The sequence below is a fragment of the Leptosomus discolor genome, chromosome Z, assembly GCF_034619465.1.
Source record: "Leptosomus discolor isolate bLepDis1 chromosome Z, bLepDis1.hap2, whole genome shotgun sequence".
Lineage (NCBI taxonomy): Eukaryota > Metazoa > Chordata > Aves > Leptosomiformes > Leptosomidae > Leptosomus > Leptosomus discolor.
Window position 1 is genome coordinate 51,068,188 of NC_141419.1, and position 13,373 is coordinate 51,081,560.

Genomic DNA, 13,373 nt, shown 5'->3' on the forward strand with positions numbered 1-13,373 from the left:
GGCTGGCATGAGAGAATAGGAATTATAAAACACTCAGAAATAACAGAGACCTGAAGTAGCACTGTGGATAATTCAGTTCTGGTGGTGTAATTAGTTTTGTAGCCTGTTTCCAAGTGCCTGACTGTGTCAGGCAAATAGAGATGTCCCTAAACTGTGATGGATTGTGTGCCTACAAAGACTGCATTTTGGGGGTCTTTGTGCAAAGTATTCAAATTCTTTCAAAGTATTTCTGAGGGTCTCATGGGCTTGGTGCGATACCTGTGAACTAAGCTAGAGGTTCCCTGCACTTTTTATTCAGACCAGTCATTGCTAACTGGCCATGGGACACCACAGTCTTGAAAGTGTGACTGGTATGGAGAGCAGAGCCTTTCTCCAGCAGCACATGCTACTCCGCTGTTTGCAGTGACCACTGGGGAGCGCTAGGTTTGCATCCAATTGTTTCTTCCTGGTTCCAGAACAAAAAAAAGTTTGTCAGAATTGGAACAGCCCAAGGAGCCATCCTCATGGACAAGGTCTGCTCAGGTACCATCCTTCTCTGGACCACAGCACATCAGGAAAGCAAGCATTCCCATCATGTGCCTGGAAAACTTCACTGTCCCTCTATCTGTCCCTCCCAAGCAGCTGAGGAGGTAGCTCTTGTTGCCTTATAACTGAGATTCAGTCAGGCTTGTGATGAGTAGCAGACTCAATTCAGAAATCACTGTGAAGGTTCAGGTACTTCTCTCTTCAGTGCAGGGGCTGTTGTCTCCTGAGCTAGGTGCCTTCACATCCTCTAAGTGCTATAACAAAGCGTTCTTTGTTATATCTGAGCATCCTGCTCTCCCTTTTCCGTTCTTTTTCCTTTGTACTAATCAGCTTGTGGACTTTGCTGTTCCCCTCCTTGCTTAATTGTTTTCATAAATCATCTCTCCAGTATCCTCTGTGAACAGATCTGTCGTGAGATGGTTGGGACTCTTGCCATGTGTTCCTTGTGGTCAAGACTTCTCTTTCTCTGTTGGGAGGCTGATGCTTGTGGGTTATTAGCAGAAATTAAAAGCATACCCACTTCAAAATGTACTGGTTTGATAATATAATTCCACACACCCCCTGGATTAAATTGTAATATGGGAGGATATAGGTTATAACCATCACTGATGTTCAGCAATGTATTGTGAAATCTTGTGAATATTTGTTGCTTGACTATGCTTGGCTAATGGCCTACTGTATTATGACGTATATGCTTTTTAATTATTATAAAACTTCACATTTATGTATATAGCTTGGAAAAAGAGGCAGACAAACGTCCTTCTTGGGAAAAGGGCTTGCTTATAAATTCCTGTTTCCTGAGATAGTCAGCACTTGCACTTTGTTTCTACATGCTGATGAAATGGACCAGGCATTAAACACCATGCATTTGGAACTTTGTTGACCTTGCAACAGCTACCTCCTGCAATTTCACAGCTTTTCCTTTCTGCTGCTGGTTGCTTTTAACACATTGAAGCTTTATTTTCTCATAGGATATTTGGTTAGCAACTGGGATTTCTTGTAAAGCGTTGCAGGAGGCATGACTTCACTCAATGTGCTTTCATACACAGTAATGTTCTCTTATCTGACACAGCTTTTCTGTGAACTGTGAATGCCCCTTAGCAATCTGGCGATCCAGAGCTAGTTTACTTTCAAACTCTTTCAGATTAGGATGTGAAAAATAAAATTACTGAAAGAAAAAAAAAAATTATTGCTCTTTAGTCGGTGTCTAAAAATGTACACATCCCTCCTAAGCAATAATTATAACCATGTGAGAGGGGATGCATAAACTGTGCGGATTACTTCAGTCTAACCTCTGCCACTCCTTAAGGACCTTGCATGGTTTTGTTATTTTAAAGGTGCAGTAGCATAAAAAAAACACAGAGTAATGCAAAAAAATCTTATTCAGTGATTCACATTTCTTTTCACTTCAAAAGTTTGGAAAGAGGGTGGTTTTTTGGTTTTTAACTATTCATATAGCAAAATTACACTTCTAAAACAGATTAGAGGGAAAAAGTGGAGGCGTTACAGAGGCAAGTAAATAAATAGAAATGAAGGAATCTGAGTATTTTGGGTTGTGGTTTGTTTCTTTTTTTTTTTCCCTGTGCTCCTTTTGTACCCTCTGCCACAAGGCTTCAGGGGAAAATGTGATGCTCTTCAACTGGGGAAAAAAGAGCCAGGCACTGGCTAACACTAGGATAGTCTTGTGGCTGCCCTGTTCCCTTCCTGGTAGAGTTGAAGCTGCAGTTACTCCATAAATAACAAGCTGGTATAGTTCAGTGGGTTGTTATGGCCTGTTTTGATCACCATTTAAAATGCTGTGACGCAGTCAGTGTGTAGAACTGAGGCTGAAATCCCTTACTTAGATAACCAAGGAAGGTGCTTTAGAAGATACATTTTTCCAGTGGCTTGCTGTCTAGAAAATGGGGACAAAACACATCATTTACCCTTTATCACAAAAAATAAAATCTAAGCAATGAAAATTAATAAAAGAAAAGGTGATCATGTTACATTCATGGTGAAACTGGTTATCATTTTCTGCCCTTCTACTCTGCTTTGTCCAGACTGTTGTCCTGTAACTAGCAATGAATACACGTGAGGTTTATTCAGGTCAGGTCTCATGCTGAAATGAATTTACCTTTCAAGACCGCAGTCCTGTTATGGTGCTTATTGTCCTTATTGAGAAGACTGTATGTATCAGTAAAGGCTGGAAAATGTCTCTATCACAATATATTAACACTCTGGCCTGCAGGCAGGCCACAGCTAGACTGAATGGGTTCAACAGAATGAAATCAGAAGCACACAGTGTTGCTGGGTGTTTCCTGTGCTTCAGGATTGTAATAGCCATCCATTATTTATACACCAAAGACTGCTCTGAAGATACCTGTGGTCTAGATAGAGAGTTGAGGCTCCTGCCTTTGGTCCCCTGAATCTTTCTGGGTTGTGTGTCTTTCCATATGGATATTTCCAGCAGTGTTCAGCTATACCTTATCGAAGAGCTAGGTTTTCCAGTGCTCAGGCAACCAGCCATTTCCTTTTGGTTTCCAGGGAACTGGGCATCAAATGGTTCAGAAAACCTCCACCCCCAAAACCTGTTTGATGGTGGCTAAAAACTCTATCTCAAGTCACTTAATTCTTCAGGTCACAAAACCCATGGAGAGTTTATTCCCTCCTACACTGGAAAAAGCTGAAGCTTTGCATTTTAAAATGTGATTTGTCTGTAGATGCGTAAGTAATTGAATAGCCAGGTTGGTGGCTTTGCTGTCACAAATACTTCGCTGTCACAGCTCTTGTGACAAGTGACTACAGGTCTTTTGTGCTTTATCTCTTTCATTTTGTTTATTTTAACACTGTCCCTTCAAGTCACTGTAAGTTTACGCAGCTAAAGACAAGAAACAGTATTTTACCTTTGTTTTCTGACAAATGCAACTATTTGTGTATTGTCTCAGTTCTCCCTACTCCTCCTCTCTCCACCCCGACCCTGGCTTAGAATTAGTTTGTGCAATTTTAGGCAGTACCAGCAGAAGGTCAGGGGACCTGCGTTTTACCTATAGACGTGCAGCATGGGAACTGCCTCTGGGGTCCCCACAAAACAAGGAGCAGAGCTAGAGCCTTTTTGCTTTCAGGTAGCTCTGGGGTTAAAATGCTGGGTAAGACCTGTTTTCAGCTCCTTCCCTGCTGGAGGGGATTTGAAGCCATAGCTCCTCCAAGTGCACCCACTGAGAAGTTAACTGGGGGCAGATAGTTCCTCTCTGTTTAGGGTGCATGGAATATATAAAAGTTTCTCAAGCAGTGCGTGAGCGTGACTAAAGAGCAGCATCTGCCAGGTATAGCTGTGATCAGTTGCTGGAAGGCCACCTTCCTGCAGCCATTTTTGTACTGTGTATTTGATAGTCATTGGATCCCACATGTAAACATTCCTGGGACATGTTTGAGGTTATCAGGTGGTGGCAGTGTCATGGGTTAGGACTGGGTCAGCCACTAACGAATGACAGATGCTCTTTATTGACACCTCTCCCTCCCTAAAGGGGAAGGGAGAGAGAGTAGGGGAGAGAGGCTTATGGATTGGAAAAGAAAACTAAAACAGCTTTAATGAAACAGTAACAATAATAAGAAAAGATAAGTAATATTAATAAGAAAATAATAAAATACATACGAATATACACAAAACCAATACCGAACCTAACCCCCCTGATGACAACACATCACCACTAATACTGCAGGGCTGGCACTGAAGCCATCGCAGGCTGGTCTCAGCAGCAGACAGGATGCAGGAGCTGGATTCAGGCGCACACGGATCAGGATAGCAGACAGAAGAAAGGACACAGTCTGCCTTGGATGTTGGCCATTGAAGAAGAAGAACTTATCCCTCATGATCCCTCAGCTTTATACTGAATATAGTATGCATGGGATGGAATACTTAGTTGGGCAGTTTTGGGTCACCTGTCCAGCTTGCTCCTCCCTGCAGGTGCAACCTTTCTCATCCCTCTGACCATATTTAGCTTCTGGCACCTCAACACAGGATACAGAGTTTAGCAGTGACCTTAGTTGCTTACAGGAGCAAGTATAAGCAAGAGCCTCTCTGCATACCATTCCGTGGTATTAACTATAAACATCGAGTGTTACCACTGCTAAAAGCAGTCACTGTTTGGAAAAACATGTTGCTGTTTTTCAGAAAGTGCAGTTACTTAGAAGAGACTTAATTGAAAAGTAAAATCACTGAACAGAATTACTTCTGGTTTAGCTCAAACCAGGACACAGAGTATCTTGAAAGAGGCATACTGCACTGATGATCAGCCCTCTGAATGACTATATACTTACTGGTTGCTTGCATACTCACAGTACTTATCATTCAGGGTTAATGCACATGACATGATGTGCACTGGGAATATCAACCTTGTCCAAGATGATTTCCCTGCTGTATGTCTTATTAGTGCAGCACAGTGGGCCAGGTTGTGGCTGGTCTGATTATCTGCTGGTGGAGCCAGAGTCCTTGAGGACTGAGAACAGGTGCTCCCTCTGTGAAGTTGCAGCAGTTGGTATAGGCATACTCAAGAAACAAAGCTCTGGCCCTGTGATTAATAGGGAAATAGAGCTCTTGATAATGCTGCACTGAACACTTTAGATAAAAAAAAAAAGAAAAAAAAAAAACCCATACAGTGTTTATCTCCTTCTTCCGCCTTCTAGAAACCAAAGCTTTGAAGTTTTAAAGCCCCTTTTGTTAATTTAGTGAGTATTCACTATAATCTTACAAACATTTGTGTAGAGTTCAGTGGAAGGAGGTGGCCCTTTCTAAAGAAATGGTAGATAGCAGATTTTTTGATTATGTTCAGATTAGCAATAGAAGAAAATAAGTCCCTGTCTTTTCAAGTTGCATTGCAATAAATGTTCTGCTGCACAGTGACACCTGTGATTGTCCATCTGATATGTGACTTTTGAAAACATCCCAGGAAATGCATTTCATATGCCTAATTTGAATGTAGTGGAATGTTTTAAATAAACATGGAATTGACTAGCCCACCTGGAGTTTGCTAGTGGGCAAGACAGTTTTCTGAGACCTTCTGATCGTGGGTGCCAGGTCTCAGTTCTGTGTGGAAGGAACATGAAGTTTTTAAACGTACTAGGTAATTATTTGCTAATATAGCTTCCAGGATACAAACTCACACCTGTACACACAGGTGTAATGCAGGGGTTGTTTTACATGGTGAGACTTAGATTTGAGGAAAATCAGTTGTGTTGAGAATTCTGAAAACATCACCTGTGGTTAGCCCAAGAACTCAGTATCTAGAAAGGAAATTAGGCAAATAAAGCAGTTTACAGAAGAGCTGACAACCTCTGTCTCAAGAGTTCAACACCTAGACAGCAGGAATAGAAACTGATAATCCATGAAACATTTAGGCATACCACCATGAACAAATCCACAATAATTTACCCAGGAAACCAGGTGTCAATGATGAACAACAATACAGAGATTTGTTTACAGCCTAAAAAAAATAACAAAAATACCCTTTCCAAAATTTCAGTGCTGGCTGCTAATAACAAGCTGAATATTCTTTGAATACCCAATTCTTTACTGAATTTGTTATCTCTTTTAGTCTCAGTGACTTCCTCTGGTCATGTGTTCAAAAGCTGACTTGGAATTTCCTATACCTGAATTTCATTAAAACTCACATGTGTTTTGAAATTTTTTCATGCTTACAATTTGGGAACTGCAATTCTTGATGCATTAGTTCTGTTTGTTTTTTTTTTTTTTTTTTTTTAATTCGGATTAAGTGTGCTGTAGAACCAGAGATGTTTAAAGCCAGTCTGTTCTTTATGTGGAAAAACATAATGTGTTAGAGGCCTCTGTACACTTCTGCCTTGCTGCACATATGCTGTGAGACGGCTCTGGGGCATCTGTTACTTCATGACCCCTCATATCCAAAAGAAATAGGGTTCAATCCAGACTGACTGGTGGATTAGCAAATTAAGGATAAAGGATGTTTCAGTGAATTTTCTATCCTCTGATACAATGAGGCCAGCCTTCAAATTGGGAGATCAAGAGGTGAGTTAGAAATTAGCCTTGAAATGCACAGACAGATGTTAAGCAGCATTGTAAGTGGCCACCACCTCTAGCAGCTCCAGATCCTGGGAATTCCTCCTGCCTGGCAGCTGGAGCCAGGTCCAGGGACCTAGAGGTCTCTGTCCCAGGTTGTTGGAAGTGGCTGCTGCTTTCCCATTTGCAGGTTCAACCGGTAGTGAAGCTAGGCTCATATCCCAGTGGTGCACACACACACAGAATCAGAAGCAGAAGACACTGACACCGCTGGTCACACACTAACACAGATGAGGTACTGCCTTCAACAGCACCCACATATGGGACTGACATAAAACGTAAGCACAGACAGCCAAGTCCACTCCTCCAGCTGGTAAAGATGGAAGTTCACTACCGAAAGCATATACACTCCCCGCACCCCCACACCCCTCAAGTTTATAAGTACACACACAGTTGTGGCTTGTACTGGCATGGCCCACCTCTCTGTCCATCCACCACCCACATCCTGAACACTATGCACTTCAGGTCTCCTACTCACCATCTCGTCCAGCTAACAGATCCAGAACTCACACACTCATCTCACAGGTACCTCACACTCACGGGTCCCCTCAGTTACCAGCACAGATACTCTGCCTACTTGTACCTCTGCCCAGACCCAGCACCTGCTGCTCACTGCCTGGTACAGCTTGAATTTTGCCACTGGAGTACACCCCACCCCTGGGGTTGACCCTCTTCCCTCCCCCGACAGCAACTGGTGCCAGGCACACTTGAGGTCCCACTCCAGTCAGTGGAACTGAGCCCCTCACCCTGCTTCTTTGTCCCCAGTTCCTCACAGGTACTGATTTTCGGGATGCACACTGTTCCCATCCCAGTGGCTGGTGGCCAAGACCCCCACCCACTGTAGTTAAAAAAAAGATTTAATAAGAAGATAGGACCAACTTCAGTGGTCAGGCAAAGGGTGTGGTCAGACAAACATACTGACCAGCAATGTTTTACATGCAACCAGCCCCTTTTATATCACTTTCTGTCTATTCCTCCCTTTTTTCCTCCCCAATCCCCTTCTGCTAAACATTCGTTTGTAAATTTTGCATAGTTCCTCAGACTGGCCTCGAATATCTCAAATACTCACATTCCTGGTTTTTCCCCTTTCTTATCAGTTACAAAATCCAGGTGGCCATCTCCAAAGCTATGCCTGGGAGTTTCTTTCAATCGTCCATCAATTAGTAACTAGAGATTTTTAGTCCTTGTCATCATTTCTTTTATCTGTTGTCTGCCAGGTTTGTGTCTTTATGTGTTCTTGCTTATCACTTCCCCTTTTATTTGTTATCCCCTTTACACAGAAAAGGTCCTTGATCACATAACCTTAATGCAGTAGACAATCTTACCTTCCACATACCCTTACAGTAACTACTGCACAGGACATTCTCTAAGAAGAATGACAAAGTGATTTTTTCTGTTGGCAACTTGTATTTGTATCACAGCAAGAGCACAGTCCAGGTCATAAAATATATCAAACTCACACCTTAAAGCTTAATTTGCTGAAACCAAGTCCATGGTGCTAAAAAGAAGAAACAAAACTGTATTGCTGTCTTTGGAAATCCAGCATGGAAGGACAGAGTGAAGGTGATGCTGTAACGATGGCAAGCATGACACTTGAAGCTACTAGCTTGTCTGACCTCCTGATGCAGCTGTAGCCACCAGCACCTTGCACTAAGCCAAATGGGCTGCATCAAGGTGGTGTGAGACAGGAAGACGATGACAGCATCTGAGGATTTCTATTTGTAGCTTACTCATAGCTTGTGAACCATCTATGGCTTGCTGGGAGTGTGACTGCTACCTGGCTTCCAGAGTAGATACAGGGGTAAGTCTCTCCAGGGACAGGGAGTGAGTTCTGATCCTGTCAAAAAAGCTGAGGGATTTTCCTCAGCATGACATACAGCTATGATTTGCCACGCACACAATTGCTATTTTGCTGTGAAAGCACCACATAAGCAGCATGTGGGATGTGCCAGCTGGAGGTATCTGTCTGTCTTGGACTTTGGGACCTGTTAGTCTCAGGCCATAACAACACATTTTGTTGTCTGGGGAAATAATGCCAGCTGAGCACTTCCTGCCTTCTCCCTCCCCACCAATTTTTCTCTTGGAAACAAACAGCAAGGTAAAGATTGTGTTCTCCTAATTGTGCACAAAGCTGTGATGTAAAACCAGTGAATATGGTATATGACCTGACCAGATTGTTGGGGTTCAGCAGACAAGCACTGGTCAGTATAATGTACTGCTGAGAGGATAGATTCTAGTCTAGAATTGAGGCCTGGATAAAAGTTTTGGGGTCCCAAATATCTCCCCAGGTGTTAGTACTTGAGCCTCAGACAAGGCAAGGGAAAAGATTCTCACCATCTTAGGAAACTGATTGTTCTGAAGCACCAGGAGAAGGCTGAACCCACACAGTAAAAGAAATAAACATCCCTTTCAGCCACAGCTTGATTGTGATCTGGCCAGTGCTAACTCTCTTCAGAAAGTTTGTAGACATTTGCTGGTCCTAGGACCTTGCTGTCACACTGTGGGAGAAAGATGGTCATTAGAGAAGCTGAGTCACAGATGACGGGGGAGGAAAGGGGAGAAAATGGGCTGACTGGCACCTCACCTAGTGGGGTAAAGGGTCCTGTGGTAGCCAGAGGGTCTGAGTTGTGACCTCTTTTTCCTAGAAACCCTTTTATAGTCATCGATCGTGAGCAATTGAGATGTTTAGCGATCCACGAAAATGCCAGAATATGCAGTATTCCTCAGCTAGCACTAGATGTTGCCCATGTTCTTTAGAAGCTGATACTCATAGAATCACAGAATGGTAGGGCTTGGAAGGGACTTCTGGAGATCATCTAGTGAAACTCCTCTGCTAAAGCACATTCATCTAGAGCAGATTGCACAGGACCACATGCAGGTGGGTTTTGAATATCTCCAGGGAAGGAGACTCCACAACCTCCCTGGGCAGCCTGTTCCAGTGCTCTGTCACCCTTAATGTAAAGAAGTTTTTCCTCATGTGGAAGCGGAATTTCCTGTGCTCCAGTTTGTGCCCATTGCTTCTTGTCTTGTCACTGTGAACTACTGAAAAGAGCCTGGCCCCATCCTCTTGACACCCACCCTTTAGATATTTATAAGTCTTGGTGACGTCCCCTCTGTCTTCTCTTCTCCAGGCTAAAGAGCCCCAGGTCTCTCAGTCTTTCCTCAGGGAGATGCTTCAGTCCACTAATCATCCTTGTAGCCTTCTGCTGGACTCTCTCCAGTAGTTTCCAGACCCAGAACTGGATACAGTACTCTAGACATGGCCTCACCAGGGCAGAGCGGAGGGAGATGATAACCTCCCTCGACCTGCTGGCCACACTCTTCTTAATGCACCCCAGGACACCATTGGCCTTCTTGGCCACAAGGGCACATTGCTGGCTCATGGTCAACTTGTCTACCACAACTCCCAGGTCCTTCTCCACAGAGCTGCTCTCCAGCAGGTTGACCTCCAACCTGTACTGGTGCATGGGTTTATTCCTCCCCAGGTGTAGGACACTGCACTTGCTCTTGTTGAACCTCCTTAGATTCATCTCTGCCCAACTCTCCAGCCTGTCCAGGTGTCGCTGAATGGCAGCACAGCCTTCTGGTGTGTCAGCCACTCCTCCCAGTTTAGTATCATCAGCAAACTTACTGAGGGTGCGCTCTGTCCCTTTATCAAGATCATTGATGAATCTGTTGAATGAGACTGGACCCAGTACTGACCCCTGGGGAACACCACTAGTCACAGGCCTCCAACTAGACCCAGCACCACTGATCACAACCCTCTGAGCTCTGTCCTTCAGCCAGTTCTCAACCCACCTCATTGTCCACTCATCTATCTCATACTTCCTAAGCTTGCCTATGAGGATGTGATGGGAGACAGTGTCAAAAGCCTTGCTGAAGTCGAGGCAACATCCATTGCTTTTCACTCACCCACCCAGCTAGTCATGCCATCATAGAATGCTATCAGATTGGTCAAACATTATTTCCCCATGGTGAATCCATGCTGACAAGTCTTGATAATCTTCTTTTCCTCCACATGATTAGAGGTAACAGCCAGAATGAGCTATTCTGTCACCTTCCCAGGGATGGAGGTGAGGCTGACTGGTCTATAGTTTCCTGTGTCCTCCTTCTTGCTCTTTTTAAATATTTGAGCGAGATTGGCTTCCCTCCAGTCCTCGGGCACCTCTCCTGTCCTCCACAACCTTTCAAAGATGATGGAGAGTGGCCTAGAAACAGCATCTGCCAGCTCCCTCAGCACTCATGGGTGCATCCCATCGGGGTCCATGGATCTGTGAGTGTCTAGTTTGCCTAAAAGATCCCTAACTCGATCCCCCTCGGCCAAGGGGAAGTCTTCCTTCCTCCGGACTTCCTCCTCTGCCTCCAGGGTCTGATATTCCTGAGGGCCAGCTTTAGCAGTGAAGACTGAAGCAAAGAAGGCATTCAGTAACTACACATTCTTCATATCCTCCATCACCAGGGCACCCACCTCATTCAGCAGCAGGCCCACGTTTTCCCTAGTCTTCCTTTTGCTACCAATGTATTTGAAGAAGCTCTTCTTGTTGTCTTTGACATCCCTTACCAGATTTAATTCCAAGTGGGCCTTAGCCTTCCTTGTTGCATACCTGCATATTTCACAACATTCCTACATTCCTTCCAAGTTGCCAGTCCCTTTTCCTACATGCTGTAAATATCCTTCTTCCCTTTGAGTTTTTCCAGAAGCTCCTTGCTCATCCAAGCAGGCATCCTACCTCCTTTGCTTGATTTCTTCCTCACAGGGATGTGTCAATCTTGAGCTTGGAGGAGGTGATGCTTGAATAGTAACCACCTTTCTTGGGGCCCCCTACCTTCTAGAACTGTAGCCCTCAGGACTCCTCCAAGTAGGTCTTTGAAAAGGCCAAACTTGCTCTCTTGGAGTCTAGGGTTGGAATCCTACTTATTGCCCTGCTTCTTCCATGCAGGATTCTGAACTCCACTGTCTCATGGTCACTACAGCTAAGGCTGCCCCCCATCCTTAATGTCCCCAACCAGTCCTTCCATGTTTGTTAGTATGAGGTCCAGCAGCACACCTCTCCTTATTGGTTCCTTCAACACCTGTTTCAAAATTTATCATGAATACTCTGCAGAAACCTCCGTACTGTGGATGCTTGGCTGTGTCGCTTTTCCAGCAAATACCAGGGTAGCTGAAGTCCCCCATGAGAACGAGGGCCTGTGATTGTGAGGCTGCTTTCAGCTATAGAAGGCTATGTCGACTTCCTTCTTCTGATCAAGTGGTGAGCAGCAAACACCTGTAACTATGTCACCCATAGTAGCCTGCCCCTTAAGTTTTACCCATAATCTCTCAACTCATTCTTCATGCCCCCCTAGGGAGAGCTTGGTACATTCCAGTTGTTCTGTCACATAAAGAGTGACTCCCCCACCTCACCTTGCTGGCCTGTCTTTCCTAAAAGTACGTAAACATCTATGACAGCATTCCAGTCATGCGAGCTGTCCCACCGTGTCTCTGTAATTGCAGTGAGATCATGGCCCTGTGACTGCACACAGATCTCTAGCTCTTCCTGTTTGTTCCCCATGCTGCATGCGTTGGTGTACTGGCAAAAGGGAGCAAAGCTTGTCTGAGGGCTTTAGAACAGCTAACCGGGGTACAAGCTATGGGCATCTTATTCCAGAAATATTTCAGTCAGCAGTACAAATATATCTGCCTCACTTTATCTGGCAGTTATTTCTTTTTATTTTTCTCACTGCTCTTTAGGTCTGGCTAGTCCCATCTGAATGGTGATATGGAAGGAAATTCTTAACTGTCTTAAACTGTTTTTTGTTACCTCTCTAGGAAGCAGTGTAACCCAGGGTGGAAATATGTGCACTTCAAGTGAATATGCCAAAGTTGCTAGTAAGCCTCCAAAATGTCCTCAACGTTTTCTATATCATACAGAGCATCTTTGTGCTACATCTATTTTCTGTTTGTCATGTTGTCTCTGGGACAAGAAAATGTGTATAGTCAAAGCACTGAAACAGGAATTTGGAGTACTTTGTTCAGATCCTTGCTTGGGTACAGGTCTTTTAACTGTTTTGGATGAGTAGTTTTGCTCTATTTGTGCCTTGCTGTCCCTTTCCTTAAGAAGGGACCTAGGGGTGCTTCCTTCCCACATGTGGGTGTTATGTTCTTAAATATATATCTAAGTGCTTGGATGGGAGTGATAAAATTATGTGGGAGAAAAGTACGCTTAGAGGCGTCATCTGTATAAAAGATAGGAAGTCTATCTCAGAATATTCAGTTCTCCAGAGTATCATGTATTCGGGGGAATTAAAAGCCAGTGTATAGTCTTGGCAGCCAGTTCCCCTGAATCCTGGCCAGACCACTGCTTTTCTTCTTGTGGGGAATACCTCAAAGTGAAGTCTTATCCATCTGCAAATCCTTCAAAGTGCTTTTATCATCACTTTTTCAGAGAAAATCAAACCACACATGCTCTGAATTCCATCCTGACCATAAGGAGGCATCAGGCTGGCTGTATACTCAGCACCCTATTTTAGGAGACCCCAGGCTATTCCTGCCTCTTCCTCTGTGAGAGAAAGCCACTTTCACTCCCAGCCCTACTGCCTTTCTTGAAGATAAATCACTTTGTGATGTGCTGACAAAAAGTGTCAGCTGTGTTTCTTTGATTTTACTGCTCCTCTTCTTGGGTTTTATATCAGTTATTCACCCAGTGGAATCATACACTTCATCATGATTCTGTATGTCATGCAGCATTTCAAACACATCCTGTCTGTGTGATAAATCTACACACACTATCAGAAA